The sequence below is a fragment of the Elgaria multicarinata genome, chromosome 7 (genome assembly GCF_023053635.1).
Source record: "Elgaria multicarinata webbii isolate HBS135686 ecotype San Diego chromosome 7, rElgMul1.1.pri, whole genome shotgun sequence".
NCBI lineage: Eukaryota > Metazoa > Chordata > Lepidosauria > Squamata > Anguidae > Elgaria > Elgaria multicarinata.
The window spans coordinates 31,204,483-31,223,115 of NC_086177.1; the positions used below are offsets into that span (position 1 = coordinate 31,204,483).

The 18,633-nt window shown below is 48.5% G+C and overlaps 2 protein-coding genes across 2 annotated transcripts in view; one reads left to right on the top strand and one right to left on the bottom strand.

Moving 5' to 3' along the window:
• Positions 1-18,633, bottom strand: part of LOC134401417 (enoyl-CoA delta isomerase 2-like) — a 313,853-nt gene that overhangs the window by 76,689 nt on the left and 218,531 nt on the right. The gene's annotated exons all lie outside the window — the stretch shown is intronic.
• CDYL (chromodomain Y like) overlaps positions 16,115-18,633 on the top strand; it is a 231,210-nt gene continuing 228,691 nt past the window's right edge. Inside the window, exon 1 of the mRNA XM_063130324.1 lies at positions 16,115-16,135. The gene's annotated coding sequence lies outside the window, so the exon portion shown is untranslated. The remainder of the gene's footprint in view (positions 16,136-18,633) is intronic.

Consider the following 18,633-nt stretch of genomic DNA (forward strand, 5'->3'; position numbering starts at 1 on the left):
TCCCTCTCCTTTACTTCATTGATTTGTCTCTTCAGTGTCCTCCTGTTTTATATATCAATTTACTAAAACATTTTTATCCCATCTTTCCATTTCAGGGGAGAAGCCCAAGATGGCTAATATTCAGATTAAATGACAGATAAGTGTGGCAGATGAAATTAATCAATGGTGGGAATTCAAGATTTATCAGCATCCAGCCATGTAAAATGCCTGCTGGAATAAAAACATGACAGAATAGTACCAGGCAGGAAGACCCATGAATCTCCTGTGGCAGGGAATTCCATAACCTGGGCACTGCAGCAGAGAATGCCCTTTCACATCTCCCTACCAACCCAACCTAAGATGGAGGAGGAATGTGAGAAAGGACTTCCGTAGTTTATCTAGTGGATAGACTAACTTGTAAGAGAGGAGATGGTTCTTTAAGTATGCTAGTCCCAAACTGTTTAAGGCTTTAAAAGTGATAACCAGCACTTTGAACTAAGCCTGGAAACAAAGCACTAGCCAGTTTTTAGTCATCAGTCTGGTTGAAATCAATAGGATGGTGAAATTTTTGTGTGAATATCATTCAGAAATGGATGTTTTATGATATGTTGTTGTAGCAGTTGTATTTGCTTCTTTCCGATTTAAAAAAACAGGGCTTGGGTAGTACTAACTTGTTAGGCCTCATCTTGAGTATTGTGTCCAGTTCTGGGCACCACACTTCATGAAAGATGCAGACAAGCTGGAGCGTGTTCAGAGGAGGGCGACGAGGATGATCAGGGGTCTGGAAACAAAACCCTATGAGGAGAGACTGAAAGAACTGGGCATGTTTAGCCTGGAGAAGAGAAGACTGAGGGGAGACATGATAGTAGGGTGACCATATTTTGGAAACCAAAAAGGAGGAGAAAATGGCCGCCCTCAGGAGGCGTGGCCACCCCAACATGCCCACCCCCAAGGCGGAGCCAACTCAACATGTCCGGCCCCCAAGGGGGTGTGGCCTCGGTCACATTTATTTATTTATTACATTTTTATACTGCCCAATAGCCGAAGCTCTCTGGGTGGTTCACAAAAAGTAAATGATAGCAACCAATGAGTGCCAAAGGCACACAACTACTATAATAATATACTAAATACTAAAAAAAGAATTAACACTTATATAAAACTATTTCTTTATTTTTATAACATAATAAACAACCACAACAGTCATAGAACACATTAGAATAGTGGTTCCAAATTGGTGGTCTGTGTAACCCACCCAGGGGGTCCACCATGGCTTGGCATTTGAAAAACAAAGGGTCTGCAGTACTTAGCTAATTGGGAACCACTGCATTAGAATTATATACAATTGTAGAAACATAGAATCACAAAATCTCAACAATATTTTATCAATTGACATAAACTTCTTTCAATAGGCTTTTAGCCTGTATTGCCACAAAAATTGAAACCATAAAAAACGTAATAAAACATCAAGACTAAAAACACAAATACAAAATACAATATAAAATACAATGCCTAATATGCAGTTTCAGAATTTAACATATTTTTATTTACTGTACAAATTCTAAGACTTTTCTTCCTGATGTGGCCTGGAATATTTTTCACCAGATCTTATTTTTCTTAAAAGGGGTGGAGTGTTTAACAGGAAACGGTAAAACTGCTTGCAAGTCCATTTCTTGTAATTATATTTAACCTGTAAGAGTCCTTTCAGTGTCTCCACAGACAACTGGCTCCTTTCTTTCGTCCACTGTGTTTGCATCACGGAGAAGATACGTTCCACATTTGCATTGTGTGGTGGAATTGTAAAAAAGAACTGTGCGATCTTCAGCAGTTCAGAGTAGTAATCTGCGCTTTTTGAACTTTCAAAATATTTAGTCCACTTTTGATGTGCCATCAAGTCTTTGAAGTCAACGTCATCACACATACTTTCAAAATATTTTTTCAGATTTGCAAACTGATCAAAGCAACTGACATTGTTGATGACCACTCCCCTCTCTGTCAAGTACTGCACGGTAGTCTCCACATCAGCCCATTTTGGTTCCTCATTCAGGGCAATCCATCTGAATATTGAGAACTCTTCTAGGGGTCTCGTCCACTTCTGGAGATAGTCAATGCACCTCTTGTACTGCTGATTTACTTGGGCACAGAATGAGTCACACCGTGCATCAAGTCCCTCCCTGCGACTTTTCCCCAGGAGTTCCCTAACTTTAAGAGACAAAAAATTGTTGGTCTCCCGTTCACGGAGGACGTACATGACAGAGTCCAAACATTTCAACACTTCCACCACGGAGTTGTTCTCATGCTCCAGCTCCTCGATGTATTTGTGGAACATGCTCAAGTGTGCGTGCATGTGCCAGAGGTAGATCTTGCTGAAGCTGTCTTCAAAGAACTTCTGGATCGCAGGAGGTGGATCGTCTAGAGAAAAAAAGAAGGCCTTCAAGGCTGGAAACATCTGTAGTAGCCTTGTGATTGCAGGGAATAAGGATAGCCACCGTGTCCGGCTGTGGGAAAGCATCTGTCTATAGTCAATTTCCACAAAATTGCAATACTCCATCAGACTCTCTGTTCTCACTGTGTAAATGTGGAAGTATTGGTATATTTTAAAAATATTATTCTCCACATCCACATCTAGTTTCTGTGCCCCGTAATGTACACAATTGTTCAAAATGTGTGCTGAGCAACCCACACCAATCAAAGTGGTCTTCTGCAGCAGCCTTTTCAAGTTTGCAAAGACGTTATTCCCTTGCTCAGCCCGCCGTACTCCACCAAACATCGTATTGCAGTTGTCACCTGTGAAGGCAATGCACTTCTCCAACAAGCCGTTCTTCTCCAGAGCGCCCTTCACATAGTTTGCAATTGTATCTGCTGTCTCATTTGGTGTGTTTTTCAGTTCGATGAGCTTGGATTGCAACCCACCATTCTTCCAGTCAAAATACTGAACTAGAACTGGAAATATTTTCACCGCACCATGGTTGCTTCCATCCGTTGAGACTCCACAGTATGGAATGTTGTAGTCTTTCATTGCTTGCAGGGCATTTTCCACAGACTGTGGTGCAAGCACAGAGCTCACAATTGCTTCTGTCTTGGTGCGAGCACTTGCAAACTTCCGGGCTACTTCTGAGTCAGGGAATAGTGTCTTGAACAAGTCAGAGGTGCAGTCCATTGATCTAAAGGTGCTGTGATGCATCACAATGTGGAAGGCCACTGTACCCTCCGATGCGGTGATCTCATCCTCCGTTTTGGTTCCTGGTTTCACAAAGAAATCAGTCACTTTGCAAGAAGACTTTTCTCCTCGAACAGCCGCCCTGTGCTTCGCTGAGTCCACATGGTTTTGCAAATCCAAAGCACCTTTATGTGCAACAGACACGTAAGTGCCAGGCCTGCATATGGTGCACTCAGCCTCATTCTCATCATGACCCTTCTTGAAGCAGGTAAATTTGGCCCTCAGCTGTGGTGTGAACTTGCATTTCGTTTTTGGCATGATAATGTATTTATGCAGTGTTGTAAACCAGAATCTAAAAGACAAGACAGTAAGATATCACTGAGCATCTCTGAATCCTACAACAAATCTATTACTGTCGTGAAATGCAGGAAAAAGGGACAGAACTACAACAACAACACTTCCCTTAACATAGATTTCAACTTTGAAAAACTGTATAACTTCTTGTCCAAGGCAAAAATAATCTGGACATACTATAATTCTTAATTTTAAAGTTCAGTTGTATTGAACACCAAAGAATCCACATTAAGTGTATGTTCAACACAATAAAATAAAACCACCTTCAAAGCAGTTAGCTACAATTCACAGGCAAGTTCCTTTTAAATGCAATCTCAAACACGTCACTTATTTCAGCTCACCCAAACAACCCTGCCACTACACAGTATAGCATAAGTATATGTATTTAAAGCATCCATTTTTCAGAAGCAGGTAAGATTCAAGACTCAAGTACATTTTACACAACTGTTTCACATGCTATGGAAATTTTGCAGAACTGCATCACATGCAAGTGAAATGGCCCAAAGTTATTTCCTTGTCTGGAGAACTATGTAGAAACAGTAAGTAGCAATGAAGATGCAGGGCAGTTGTTAGATATCAAGATGTATATCACATGAAAACACTTTCAGACAACATGTAAAATTACTGGCAAGAAAGTGATAAGGTTTAGAATATGTCTAAAGTCATGAATGGCCACCTTTATAACTTTGATCGTGCATTTGCAATGCAGGGCGTTACTAGACGAGGCTCTAGCGCGCGTTACCTTCCGCAGTCACGTCGAGGCTTCCAGATGACGTTCACGAGGATCCGCCGTTATCCTGCGGTGAAGCCTCTTTCTCCCGACTTTAAAAAAGTGAGTTTTAGGGCGCCTTTTCCTGCCGTCCCGCGGTAATTCGGAGTACGTGTGGGAGGATGTGAGGTCACTGCGGTCCGCACTGGGCAGGAAAAGGCGTGCTAAGGGGGAGTGGTCAGCGGCTTCGGTCAAGCCGCCTCCGCCATTTGCGCGCAGTCCGCCAGCTGGGGCAGTGCGGCGGAGCGGCTTTTTTTTTTTACTCCCCCAGTGACAGTTTGCGCAGGAACGGAGGAACGGAAAAGTGGCTAGTGTGCTGCTGGGGTGTGTGGGGGATGGGTGGGGGATGTGCGCCTGTTCTAGTGGGTTTTTTTTTATTTCCCCAGTGACAGTTTGCGCAGGACCGGAGGACCGGAAAAGTGGCTGGTGACTCCTTGCGGTGGGCAGCTACCGTGGCCGCATAATGGCGGTGCTGTACGCTGCCTGTTAGTGTGGGTACCAGGCTGGCAGAGGGCAGAGCTGTTTGTGGGCTGCTGCCATGGCTACGGCCAGATGTGGGTTGGCTCCTTGGGATGGGGCACAGGGCACAGAGGCGGTCATCGCCGCCGACACCTCAGAGGCATGATGGGAGATGTAGGCACAGAGTGGCCATGCAGACGATTGACCTCGGGTCATATGACACCCGCCACGACCCCCATCAGGAAGTGAGCGCATCAATGGTGACCCTCAACAGCACCAGCAGCACTTCAGCTGGCACTGGCACTGCCGCCGCTGCCGCCGCCAGGGCCGGCGGCGGCATCGCTGACGGCTGCGCAAGTTTGCGGTCTTTCGGACGTGCGCAAACCGTGCAGCGAGCGAAAAAAAAAGCCGCGGCAATCAGGCCGGTGTGGCTGCGCAACCGTGCTCGCGGCAGCAGCAGCACAACCGGCGCAAACTTCCGCCACAAATCGAAGGCAGGTGTGGATCATGAGGCGTCACGGCTGAACGGGAAAATCCGCTTTCACCGCTCCTCAACGACGGAACACCCGGTAGGTCTAGCAACGGCCGCACTGCATAGCTACTGGGTTTAAAGGCCCAGAGCAGTTTCCATTAAAGATAATGGTTTTTGCAGGTTCAATGCTAATCTATTATCTCCATGGCACAAGGAATTATATTAGGGCGGGGAAAAGTAAAGGATAACTGGCATTATTAATATCATATTATCAGCATCAACAGCAAGAGACGGAGCCTTATTAATATTAGAATCACCATGCATTACCACAACACCAGCAAGAGACGGAGCCTTATTAATATTAAAATCACCATGCATTACCACAACACCAGCAAGAGACGGATCCTTATTAATATTAAAATCACCATGCATTACCACAACACCAGCAAGAGACGGAGCCTTATTAATATTAAAATCAGCATTTTTAACATTACATCACCACCCATTATCCATTTTTCAGGGACAAAACTTGCAAAATAGCTAGTTTTAAAGTGGCTGAAGCAATGAAGCCCCCTCTCTTCAAGCTCTAGCCTCCCCCCCGCCTTTCCCTAGCCCTGCATCCCAGCCTCTCCCCCCTCCACCTCACCACCCCCATGCCAAATTAAGGAGCATGGTGGCCTTGCCTTGGCCTACCTTTTCCCACATTGCAGAGCTGCCTCCTCCCTGCTCACCTTGTGTCCTGCTGCTGCCTGGTGTGTGGCTGGTCGATGTCCTCCGCCTTCCTTCCACTTCCGCTTGGCCTGTGCTGCTGCTGTCCTTTTCTTCCGGCCCACGCCTTGCCCTGCCACGTTGTCCTGGACCTTGCAGCTTCTGCTGTCCTGCCCACCTTGGTCCGCCACCACGCTGCTTCCCCTCCCCCCCGCTGCTTCTTCTGCCCCCTTGCCGTTTGTCTTGGTGGTGGCGGACCAGTGGCAGAAGCCTCTTCTTGGTCCGCTGCGCTGCCTCCTCGCTGACCCGGCCGGCGCAGCTTCCAGGCGCGGGAATCACGTGAGTTCTCAGCTGCTAGCTGGGTCTCGCGAGAGTTCCCAGACCCAGCCAGCAGCCGACAACTCGCGTGATTCTTGCGAGAGTTTGGATTCTAATTCAAGATGGCTGCCGCTGCTGCACCCGAAAAAATGGCTGCAGGCAAGTAAGGGCGGCCGCAGCCGAGTCCCCCGCCCCAGTGTTTCAGTGGCCCACTCCAGATCCTCCGGATCCTGCGTTTTCCCCGGAGGTTTCCGGAATTATCCGGTGCCGATGGTCACCCTACATGATAGCACTCTTCAAGACTTAAAAGGTTGTCACACAGAGGAGGGCCAGGATCTCTTCTCAATCATCCCAGAGTGCAGGCCACGGAATAATGGGCTCAAGTTACAGGAAGCCAGATTCCGGCTGGACATCAGGAAAAACTTCCTGACTGTTAGAGCAGTACGACAATGGAACCAGTTACCTAGGGAGGTCGTGGGCTCTCCCACACTAGAGGCATTCAAGAGGCATCTGGACAATGATCTGTCGGGGATGCTTTAAGGTGGATTCCTGCATTAAACAGGGGGTTGGACTCGATGGCCTTATAGGCCCCTTCCAGCTCTACTATTCTATGATTCTAATTTTCTCTGGATTAAACTAACCCAAAATTCATCCTGGATTGAATAGAAATCTTTTCCAGTTTGTCAAGCATTTCAAGCCCTGTTCAGAGGATCATCTCACACATTCTATCACTGTTGTTTACACTAACTAGCCCTGATCCAATTAGCTCTCCCCACCCCAGCATCTGTGTGTACAGTAAGACAGTCTGAAAGAAGGGGGGCATTGTCTGTACAGTGAAGGCTGCCATTTAAAATTCCCACAGTGCCCTGGATTGCTGCTACATGAGGTATTGTGGAAAATTTTGGTTTGTAGCTGCTGCTCCCAGGTAATCCACCAACATAGGAGAGCAATTTGCCAAACACTCCAGGAAACCTGGACAACCTTTTCTCCAGCTCCATTGCATTGACCAAAATTGGCAACCCCATTGCTGCTTTAAAGTGGGGAGATGTGATCATAGACCTCCCATGTCACAGCTGTTTTGGTTTTTTGTTCCTACTTTTCAGTATATCCTTCCAAAGGTTATAGATTTATATATGGAGTACAGTTGAAATAGTGACAATACCATTTCCCTTGCGGTTTCATGATAAAATGGACAGCTATAAAATTAATGAAACCAACTAAGCAAAATGACACAGGTACTAAAATGCATACTTGATTAATTTAAAAGATGTCACAAGAACAGAGAAGCTGATTATTAGATTAATGGGAAGGTGAGATATTGGCTTCATGTTAAGGATTTTCCAGGGTACCATGGATTTATAGAACAGGGTAGAGAGCTACAATAAATTAGATGAGCAACAACTGAATGTAGTACGGCGGACATGCTAGAGAGAAAAAGAACAGCTGATGGGCTATCAGTACTTAAAGCAAGAATGAAGACATCTGAAAAACTCTAGTTCTTAGCTTTATCGTAGTGGAGTCAGTCACACTAATATTCACTATCTTCCACTCAGCCACAATGTATAGGGCAGGTTCCTATATAATATCTCAAATCTTTGTCCTTTTATGGTGCTTCATGGTCTGACAGGGAAATGACATGTGCTTCTCTTGTATTGTCAAAACTGGGGTTACAACTGGCGAAAAATGTAATCAGTTCTGCTCACACCTAGTTTGTAGGATAACATACAGCACCAGGAGAATGTAAGGTATTATATATATACACACACACATCCTGCTCCATCTTAAGGATTTGAAGCAGGCAACAAAGCAAAAATTACGTAAAACAGAATAAGCTGTCATCCGACTCAATTCAATTTCCCTACCCAGCTTAATCCTGAGTCCCAAAGGCCAGCTTAAACAGATAGGTCTTACAACATTTCCAAAGGTACTTGGGGTTGGACTTTGGGCCTTGCTAGACCTACCAGTTAATGCGGAGAGGAGAAGGAGCGAGGCCGCGCTGCAGCGCAAAGGAAAGGAAAGCCCCGTCGCATCCTGCATTTAAAAAAAAAACTTAAAGGGCCATGTGCGCAGGAGCACACCAAAGAAAAGGTAAGTCTTTGTTTTTTTAAAAAAGGGTTCCCCGCTCCCCCCTGCCCTCAATTTCCCCCCCACAATGTATGATGCCCCCCCGCTCGCCCCCTTGCTCGCCTGTCCGTCCGCTTACCCCCCACTCACCCCCTCCCTCGCTCACCCCCTCTCTCGCTAGCCCGCTCACCCACCCCCCGCTTGCCATGTCCACCCCCCCGCTCACCTGTCCACCCCCCCACTCGCTCACTCGCCATGTCCGATGCCCCCTCTGCCCCCCGTCCGTGATCTCCCCCCCCAGCCCGCTGTGCCCAGTGCGTGGCTTCTCCTGGCTACTCGCAAGTAAGCAAGTAGCTGGGAAAGGCCACGGAACTAACTAGACCATAAGCCGGGCCATAAGCGGATCCGGTTATCCCGGGTCAAGGGAAGGTTTAGCCCGGCCTGACCCCGGGATCCCCTGTGCGTTGTCTGCATGCACAGCAGGGAGCCCAGGCCTCATACTGGGCTAAACCCTCGTCTAGCAACTGCCTTTGATAAACCTCTGAAAATTCCACAACTGGAGGGCAGCTAATATGAAGGCCTATTTAAACGCAGTTGTCGACTGAACCTGATAAAGGGGGAATCCGCACGTCGTTCCGAGATCTTTTCTAAGCGACCCCAGTGCGGCGTGAAAGCGATCGTGTAACTGGCCTTTGGAAGAGCCGACGAAGAGACTTCCTTCCCGCCGCTGCCACCGCCCAACTCCCTCCTTGCCGGCTGGGACGGAGAGCTCGGGGGAAGAAGGCGGGGTGGAGAGCTTTTTCCGCTCTCAACCCCTCCTTCTTCAGCCGAGCTCTCCTCACCGGTCGGAGAGGAGGTCTGTGGGTGGCGGCGGCGGCAGCAGCGGCGGGAAGGAAGTCTCTTCGTCGGCTCTTCCAAAGGCCAGTTACACGATCGCTTTCACGCCGCACTGGGGTCGCTTAGAAGCGATCTCGGAACGACGTGCGGATTCCCCCAAGGTTGTCTTCAGTAGATCTTAAAATAGTATGGGAAGAATTTTCAGAAGTGACAGTAAGGGCGTTACTAGACGAGGCTCTAGCGCGCGTTACCTTCCGCAGTCACGTCGAGGCTTCCAGATGACGTTCACGAGGATCCGCCGTTATCCCGCGGTGAAGCCTCTTTCTCCCGACTTTAAAAAAGTGAGTTTTAGGACGCCTTTTCCTGCTGTCCCGCGGTAATTCGGAGTACGTGTGGGAGGATGTGAGGTCACTGCGGTCCGCACTGGGCAGGAAAAGGCGTGCTAAGGGGGAGTGGTCAGCGGCTTCGGTCAAGCCGCCTCCGCCATTTGCGCGCAGTCCGGCAGCTGGGGCAGCGCGGCGGAGCGGCTTTTTTTTTTTATTTCCCCAGTGACAGTTTGCGCAGGAACGGAGGAACGGAAAAGTGGCTGGTGACTCCTTGCGGTGGGCAGCTACCGTGGCCGCATAATGGCGGTGCTGTACGCTGCCTGTTAGTGTGGGTACCAGGCTGGCAGAGGGCAGAGCTGTTTGTGGGCTGCTGCCATGGCTACGGCCAGATGTGGGTTGGCTCCTTGGGATGGGGCACAGGGCACAGAGGCGGTCATCGCCGCCGACACCTCAGAGGCATGATGGGAGATGTAGGCACAGAGTGGCCATGCAGACGATTGACCTCGGGTCATATGACACCCGCCACGACCCCCATCAGGAAGTGAGCGCATCAATGTTGACCCTCAACAGCACCAGCAGCACTTCGGCTGGCACTGGCACTGCCGCCGCTGCCGCCGCCAGGGCCGGCGGCGGCATCGCTGACGGCTGCGCAAGTTTGCGGTCTTTCGGACGTGCGCAAACCGTGCAGCGAGCGAAAAAAAAAGCCGCGGCAATCAGGCCGGTGTGGCTGCGCAACCGTTCTCGCGGCGGCAGCAGCACAACCGGCGCAAACTTCCGCCACAAATCGAAGGCAGGTGTGGATGATGAGGCGTCACGGCTGAACGGGAAAAGCCGCTTTCACCGCTCCTCAACGACGGAACACCCGGTACGTCTAGCAACGCCCTACGAGAGCATTTTGTCTTCTCTTGCGACTGTAAATTGCATATGGAAGTGACTCCAATATGGTCACAGTGAGGTAGGTTGCACTGAGAGTGTATGCTTGGTTCAAAGTCATTCAGTGGGCAATAGGGCTGAGTAGGGATTTGAATCTGAATCTTCCCAATCTTAGTCCAACTCCCCCACCCAGCCTTCCCTGATATGGTGCTCTCCAGATGTGACAGACTACAATTCTTATTATCCACAGCCAGAGTGGTCATGCTGACTGGGGATGATGGGAGTTCTAGTTAACACATCTGGAGGGCACCAGGTTGGGGTAAGCTCCTCTAACTTCTACACCACACTAGCTAAAATACCAATTTTAAAATTAGTCTCTTATCATGACAATCTTTAAATTGATTGTGATTATAGTTCCACGATAGATTTACATTTGCATTAAACATTACGTTTTTGATGAACCATTTCATTGTAATTCATCTGTGAATGCATACTTTGTGTGTGAGGCACATTACGGGCCTCCCAGCTGTCATCATTACCATAGAATTGGATCAGCCACACACTTTTTCGATAGGAGCATTTTGCTCTGCAGTCTCTTCTCCCTCTTCCAGAAATGACTCTTTGGGCACAGGAAATTCTACCTAGTTAGAATTGGGGGGATTTTTAAAAGCTCAGAAAAAAACTGAGTTCTTCCCCTTTGCAGTGCAAGGGGCATCTAAATTAAGAACATAGAATCATAGAATAGCAGAGTTGGAAGGGGCCTACAAGGCCATCGAGTCCAACCCCCTGCTCAATGCAGTTAGAGCAATGCATATGAATTTATTTATTTATTTATTTATTATTGCATTTCTATACCGCCCAATAGCTGAAGCTCTCTGGGCGGTTTACAAAATTAAGACAATTCAAGTATAAAATAACCGGATTAAAACATAATATAAAATACAATATAAAAGCACAACCAAGATAAAGCCATGCTGGATCAGACCAAGGCCTATCTAGACCAGCATTCTGTTCCCATAGTGGCCAACCAAGTGCCCATGGGAAACCCCATAACATACAGAGACATACCGTTTCTGATCCTGGAGGTAATATATAACTATCATGACTAATAGCCATTGATTGCCTTATCATCCAAGAATATGTCAAGGCTTGACTCAGATTATATCAGTTGTAAAATCACACCTTCCACTCTTAAGCATATTTTTTTCTAGAAATAAGTTTTATTATTTAAGTAGAAATTGCTGTAAGTCTTCCTGATTCAGCTGTGGTCCATTATGTGTGCAGAATGGGTGATGCACATACAATGCCCAGCCTAATCAGTATCTTAGGCTTGCACATAACACTAATCCTTAGTATGGGTTGTTGAATTCTGGGTTGTCATGATGTTTGAACATGGCCACAACAACAGGTCCGGGCCCGATTCAAAGTGCTGGTATTAACATTTAAAGCCCTAAACAGCTTGGAGCCAGGCTATCTGAAGGAACGCCTCCTCCCATATGTACCTGCCTGGACCCTAAGGTCACATTCGGGTCCTACTCCGTGAGCCACTGCCAAAGGAAGTGAGGAGGAAGGCCTTCTCTGCTGTGGCACCCTGGCTGTGGAATGAGCTCCAAAAGAAAGTTCGCCTGGCATCTACACTATATTCTTTCAGACGCCAGGTGAAGACCTTTTTATTCTCTCAGCATTTTAATAGTCTATAAATTTAATTTTAACTTGGCTGTATTAAATTTGTATTTTAAATTTGTATTTCTGCACTGCTGCTGATTTTATCCTGGTTGTGCTTTTATATTGTATTTTATATCATGTTTTTATACTGTTTGTTTTATACTTTGAATGGCTTTACCCTATTTCTTCGATTCTAAGATGCACTTTTCCCCCCATATAAACATCTCTAAAAATGGGGTGCGTCTTAGAATCATGGGTGTGTCTTAGGTTTTTTTTTCTGTTGGTGGTACTGAAATTAGTGTGCGTCTTACAATTGATGGCGTCTTACAATCGAAGAAATACGGTAATTTTTGTGAACTGCCCAGAGAGCTTCGGCTACTGGGTGGTATAAAAATGCAATAAATAAATAAATAAATAAATAAATAAATAAATAAGCAACCCATGGTTTGTTAACCATGAACAACCCAGAAAGAGAACCCATGGTTTGTTGTTCTGTAGTGAACTCTGGGTTGTTTAAACCATGAGTTCTCATTACATGTGAACCCAGAATTGTAGGTTCTTCACAGGTTGTTTTGCCAGGCTGCAGAAGTGGCAAGCAAGCGTGGACAAACAACCCATCCACTTTACATGCCAGTACTACAGTACCACAAAAGCAATTGGGATACAGGGAGGGAGTGGGCAAAGGAGGAGGGAAACAACCCAGGGATTGAGAAAATAAACCACATTTTGTTCAATCATCTACCAGGCTGTTCAATTATCTACCTAATAAACCACGGGTTAAATAAACCAAGGGGTAGCGTTACGTGCGAATTAGATCTTCGTGAACAGAGCCGGTGCTACCATAGAGGCAACTCAGGCGGCTGTCTAGAGCACCAAGGTAAGGGGGGGCGCCAAACGCTGCACCCAGAAGCCACTCTCCCACAGCAGCTCTGAGAGGGCGGCTTCCGGGCGCACCGTTCCAAAGCCGCCCGCCCACCCCAGTGTCCTGGCTTTGCCTCAGCTGGGCGTTCACACAGCCGAAGTGAAGCCACCCCCCACCCCCACCCCAGCGTCCTGGTTTCGCTTCGGTTGGGCGCCCACTCAGCCGAAGCGAAGCCAGTATGCTGGGGTGGGGGGATGGGCAGGCGGCTTCGGAACAGCGCGCCCGGAAGTCACTCTCCCAGAGCGGCTTCCGGCTGGGTGCGCTGTTCTGAAGCCACCCAGAACACCCCACCCCAGCGTCCTGGCTTCGCTTCGGCTGGGCGGGCGAGATGGCGTCCCGCGCCCAGGTACGCTGGGGTGGGGGTGGGTGGGTGAAAGCAGCTCACCTGCCTAGGGAGCAAAATAGTCTGGCATCGGCCCTGTTCTTGAAAGCGCCAATTAACTATTCAGAAAGGAGAAGGTGAGGACTATGTTTAGCTTAAATTACATTTCTTGCTAAACAGCTCCTCTGCAGAGTTGTTTGTCTACAAAGCGACATGTCTGCATTTTCAGGTTCCGTGCACACATATACACTGGTGGATCAGGGCCAGCGTTGTTGTTGTTTGTAAGAGACCTAATCAATATGGCCTGTTAATACTGATATTTCCAGATTTACCATCTCTCTATGTGTAGTTTCTCTACAATGGATTTAAACTAGGGATGTGCTCCGCTCCGATTAGGAGCGTAGAAGCAGTAGCGGATTGGCCTGCTCCGCCTTACCCAGAGGCGGAGTAGGAGCGGACCGCGGACCCCCTAGAAGCAAGGCGAAGAGAAGCGACCATTTTTCGGAGCTCCGAGTTCAGTCGGAGCGCTCCGGTCGCCATCTTGAAAACATTTCGCCATAGGATTGCATTGCGGCAAATAATCGCGCATAACTACGTTGTTTTTGAAGCTATCGTTCTGGAAATTCTTGTGCACAGAGAGTCGTGGATGGGGGTCATTTTGAGACCACTCTCACCTCTCTGCGTGCTGTGGTTCACGTGCAATATTTTTTTAAAAATCGGGTCAACCGCGGGGCTCAAACTGCGTTTCGGCTTTTCGCCCATAGGATTGCATTGAGGGAAAGAATCGGGGATAACTGGGGGGGGGTTTAAGCTATCGTTCTGAAAATTCTTGTGCACAGAGAGTCGTGGATGGGGGTCATTTTGAGACCACTCTCAACTTTCTGCATCGTACGGGTCGCGGGCTAGAAGTTTTTTAAAAATAGGGTCAACCGCGGGGCTCCGTTTCGGCTTTTCGCCCATAGGATTGCATTGAGGGAAAGAATCGGGGATAACTGGGGGGGGGTTTAAGCTATCGTTCTGAAAATTCTTGTGCACAGAGAGTCGTGGATGGGGGTCATTTTGAGACCACTCTCAACTTTCTGCGTGCTGTGGTTCACGTGCAATATTTTTTTAAAAATCGGGGTTTGGGTTTTTTTTATTTTTTTATTTTTATTTTTTTGGAAGCGATGACAGGCACATTCAACTCCCAATCCTGATGAGAATTGATCTCCTCAGAAAGCATCCTCCTCCAATCCCAGCGTTGGAGGGGGGACTAAGGCAGACCCACCCTGAGAACTTTCTGTTTTGTGTCTCTTTGTGGGTTGGCGTTCGTGGAGGGAACACTTAGTTAGTTAGTGCTCCTGCTTTGGACTTTGGAGATAGATTAGGATAGGTTTAGTTTGGCGTGTGTGTGTGTTTGTTTGCTTCTTTCTGACTTGTAGCTTAGTTTGCCCTGTGTTTTCCCCTTACTTTGATTTAATATAAACTTTATTTTTGAATTTTGGAGTGTGTGTTTGGGTTGGTTGGGTTGGTTGCCCCCCCCCTTCCCTGTATTAAAGCCTGACTGTTCTGCTTTTGTGAAAGCTTTCTTTTGAAAGCATACACACAGTTTTTGTCCCATTTCCCTACATTTATATTCTTAAACATATTTTATTATATTCTTTCACATAGTCCATTAGTATATATTCTCATACATATTATATTAGTATTCATATTTTGTTCTTCTTATAGTAGTGGTTGGTTCTTTTCCCCCCTCCCCTCTCTTAAATCCTGATTGTGTTTCCTTCTATCTTCTATACCAAATATACCAAAAAAATTGGATTCTCTTTTTCTTCTCTGTGTAACTTCGACGGAGTGGGCTGCTTTTGTCAAGTTCAACAGGCAGCCACAGATTGAGCATTTTGGGGAAAGCATACGCACACCATTTCCCTATTCTTAAACATATTATTATTATATTCTTTGACATAGTCTTAGTAGTCTATTAGTATACATTCTCATACATATTATAGTAGTGGTTGGTTCTTTTCCCCCCTCCCCTCTCTTAAATCCTGATTGTGTTTCCTTCTATCTTCTATATACCAAATATACCAAAAAAATTGGATTCTCTTTTTCTTCTCTGTGTAACTTCGACGGAGTGGGCTGCTTTTGTCAAGTTCAACAGGCAGCCACAGATTGAGCATTTTGGGGAAAGCATACGCACACCATTTCCCTATTCTTAAACATATTATATTATATTCTTTGACATAGTCTTAGTAGTCTATTAGTATACATTCTCATACATATTAGTAGTAGTAGTATTCATATTTTGTTCTTGTTATAGTAGTGGTTGTCCCATTTCTTGTCCCATTTCCCTACATTTATTAGTAATATTCTTAAACATATTATTATATTCTTGTAGATATTCTTAGTAGTAGATATATATATATATATTAGTATATTCTCATACATATTAGTAGTAGTATATTTTATTGTTCTTGTCCCATTTCCCTACATTTAAACATATTATATCTTCTTATACATATTCTTAGTAGTACCTTATACATAGTATTAGTAGTATTAATATTTTGTTAGTCATCATGAAAAGAGGAAGCAGGCGTGCTGAAAGCAGCAAGGCTCAGTCTGCCAGCAGTAAGCAGGCTTCCTCTCCTCCTGTGAAACTCAAACGGGCAACTCCTTGGCTGACTGCTCCAAAACAGAAGCAGGACAAGCAGCAGGCAGAGCCACTCTCTTCTGCAACTTGTGCCCGGCGTTCTCTTTTTGAGGGTGGGAATGGGAAAAGTGCCCGTTTGCAAGAGGCACGTGGCAGCAGTGCCATTAGAGGAGGAGGAGTATCCCCAACTCCTTCATTCTCCTTTCAGCCCACGAGCCCGATGATGGACCTAGACGAGGTCCTCAGCACAGTGGAGGGGGGGGGAGGAGGAGGAGGAGGCGGTGGGCCTCCAGGATGTGGGGGCTGAGGAGGAGCAGCAGCAGGCCGAGGCTCTCTCCCCAGTCTCATCCCACACCCCTGTTTCTGTGGCAACACCAGAGAGCTCAGGCGGGCAATTGGTGGTGTCACCACGGAAACGAAAGACAAGCATCGTGTGGGACCACTTTGAGTTGGGAGCGGATCCCCGCTTTGCTGTCTGTCGCCACTGCAAACTCAGCCTAAGCAGGGGTTCATCGACAGGGCATTATGGAACCAGCAGCATGAAGATGCATCTTAAGAGGCAGCACCAGTCGGTCTTGCTGGGGAAAGAGGCGGGCAAGGCGACTGGTTCCAGGGGAAAGCCGAAGGCGGCGGCTGCTGCTGCTGCTGCTGCTGCTGCTGCTGCTGGCACTTCCAGTCTCAGCTCTCCATCTCCCATCCCCACAAGGGTTAGGCAGGCAACCCTGCCGGAAATGGGGTGGGGGAAGTATGGAACCACAAGATGGCGTTTTCCAACGCCCTCCCAGATCACCACGTCAATCGGTGAGATGGTGGCGTTGGACGACCAGCCATTCAGCCTCGTCGACAACGCAGGCTTCAAGAGGCTGATGGCGCTTGTGGTGCCATACTACAAGCTGCCGTGTCGCACCACCCTGAGCAGGCGGGTGGTGCCTTCCCTGTACCGTTCCTGCAGGGAGTTAGTGCTGGGTCGTCTGTGCCAGGCAGAGGCACGGATGGTGCACTTCACCTCGGACATTTGGTCCAGCGAGGGCGGAGTGCACGCTTACCTGTCCCTGACGGCACACTGGTGGGCAGCCGTGGGGCAGGAAGGATCCAGCACTACAGGGACTGGCAAGGAGGGCTACTGCTGGGCCCTCCTCCACACGCAAGTGATGGACCAGTCCCACACGGCAGGGGAGATTACGGAGGCCATGAACCGCATGGTGGATGGGTGGCTAGCTGGGCAGAAGGTCACCCGCGGTTACATGGTCACGGACGGGGGAGCCAACATGGTGAAGGCGGTGCGCGACGGCGGATTCGAGGGCGTCCGCTGCATCGCGCACGTCTTGAACCTGGTGGTGAGGGATGGCCTTGGGATGGGCAGCAGCAAGCCCAACCTCGGTCCCCTGTCCGGGATCCGTAACCTCCTGGAGAGCTGCAGAAAGGTGGCAGGCCATTTCCACCACAGCGTCAAGGGCAGTCGCTTGCTGCGGGAGAAGCAGGAGGAGTTGAATCTCCCGCAGCACAGGCTAGTGCAGGATGTGGTGACACGCTGGAACTCCACCTACCTGATGCTGGAGCGGATGGTGGAGCAACAGCGTGCCATCCACGACTTGTTCAGGGTCAGGGACATGGGCGTCCACCACCTGGGCAAGCAGCAGTGGGACGCCATGTCCCAGCTGGTGGCGGTCCTCAAGCCGTTCCTGAACGCCACCGAGACCCTGAGCAAAAGCTCTGCCCTCCTCAGCCAGGTGATCCCTGTATGCAGGCATCTCCAGAAACAGATGGGCGACTTTCTGGAGTACAGGGATCCCGTCACCGGCAGGCGCTTCGAGCCCGAGGTCCGCGAAGCGGTGACTAGGCTGAGGGACGGCGTGACGCGGAGGCTGGAGCCCATCCAAACCGACAGGGTCCACATGTTGGCAGCCATGTGCGACCCTCGTGTGAAGGATGGGCTTTGTGGGCCAAATAGCAGGCAGCACTGGGTGGAAACGCTGGTGGGCGAAGTGCGGGCGGCATGGGCCAAGAGGGTGGGGCAGAGTGAGGCAGAGGAGCAGGCCACCCCTCCCCGCAGCAGCACCAGCAGCACCAGCAGCAGCCTCACCTGCATCCCTCCCAGCAGCAGCACAGGCGAGGGGTATTGGGAAGAGGCTCTGCACACCGTGTTTGGGCAGAGACCCTCCCCAGCCACCAGCCAGGATGACGCTGCAACCACCGTGCAGCGTTACCTGTCAGAGCCCATCGAGGACTCCTCCATGGACCCCCTGGCCTACTGGTCATCCCGTTTTCAGATTTGGCCGGACCTGGCGCGGGTGGCCATGGATCGACTCAGCTGCCCACCCACCAGTGTTCCAAGCGAGAGGGTGTTCTCTATGGCGGGCGACATAGTGACCCCTCACCGCTCTCGCTTGGAGCCGGACTTGGTGGAGCAGCTGGTCTTTCTGAAGGGCAATCTCCCCCTGCTGGGATACCCCACCCTCAAGCCCTCGTGGGAGTGACAGGCAGGCTCCCTTTAATTCCACCCCTCCTTGGGTTGGCAGGCACACTACAGTTCAGGCAGGCTGGTTTTTTCTCTGTAGGCACTAGGCAGAGTTTGTCACCGTGCGTGTGTGTGACTGACTGTGAGGGCAAAGCACCGCACTTGAGTTCATTTCATTTCTGTGGCGTCCGGTACAGCTTAGTCAACTCATCCGGATAGTTTTCCACCCAGTTCCAAAAGACTCCATTTATTTATTTATTTATTTATTTATTTATTTAATTAATTACATTTATATACCGCCCCACAGCCAAAGCTCTCTGG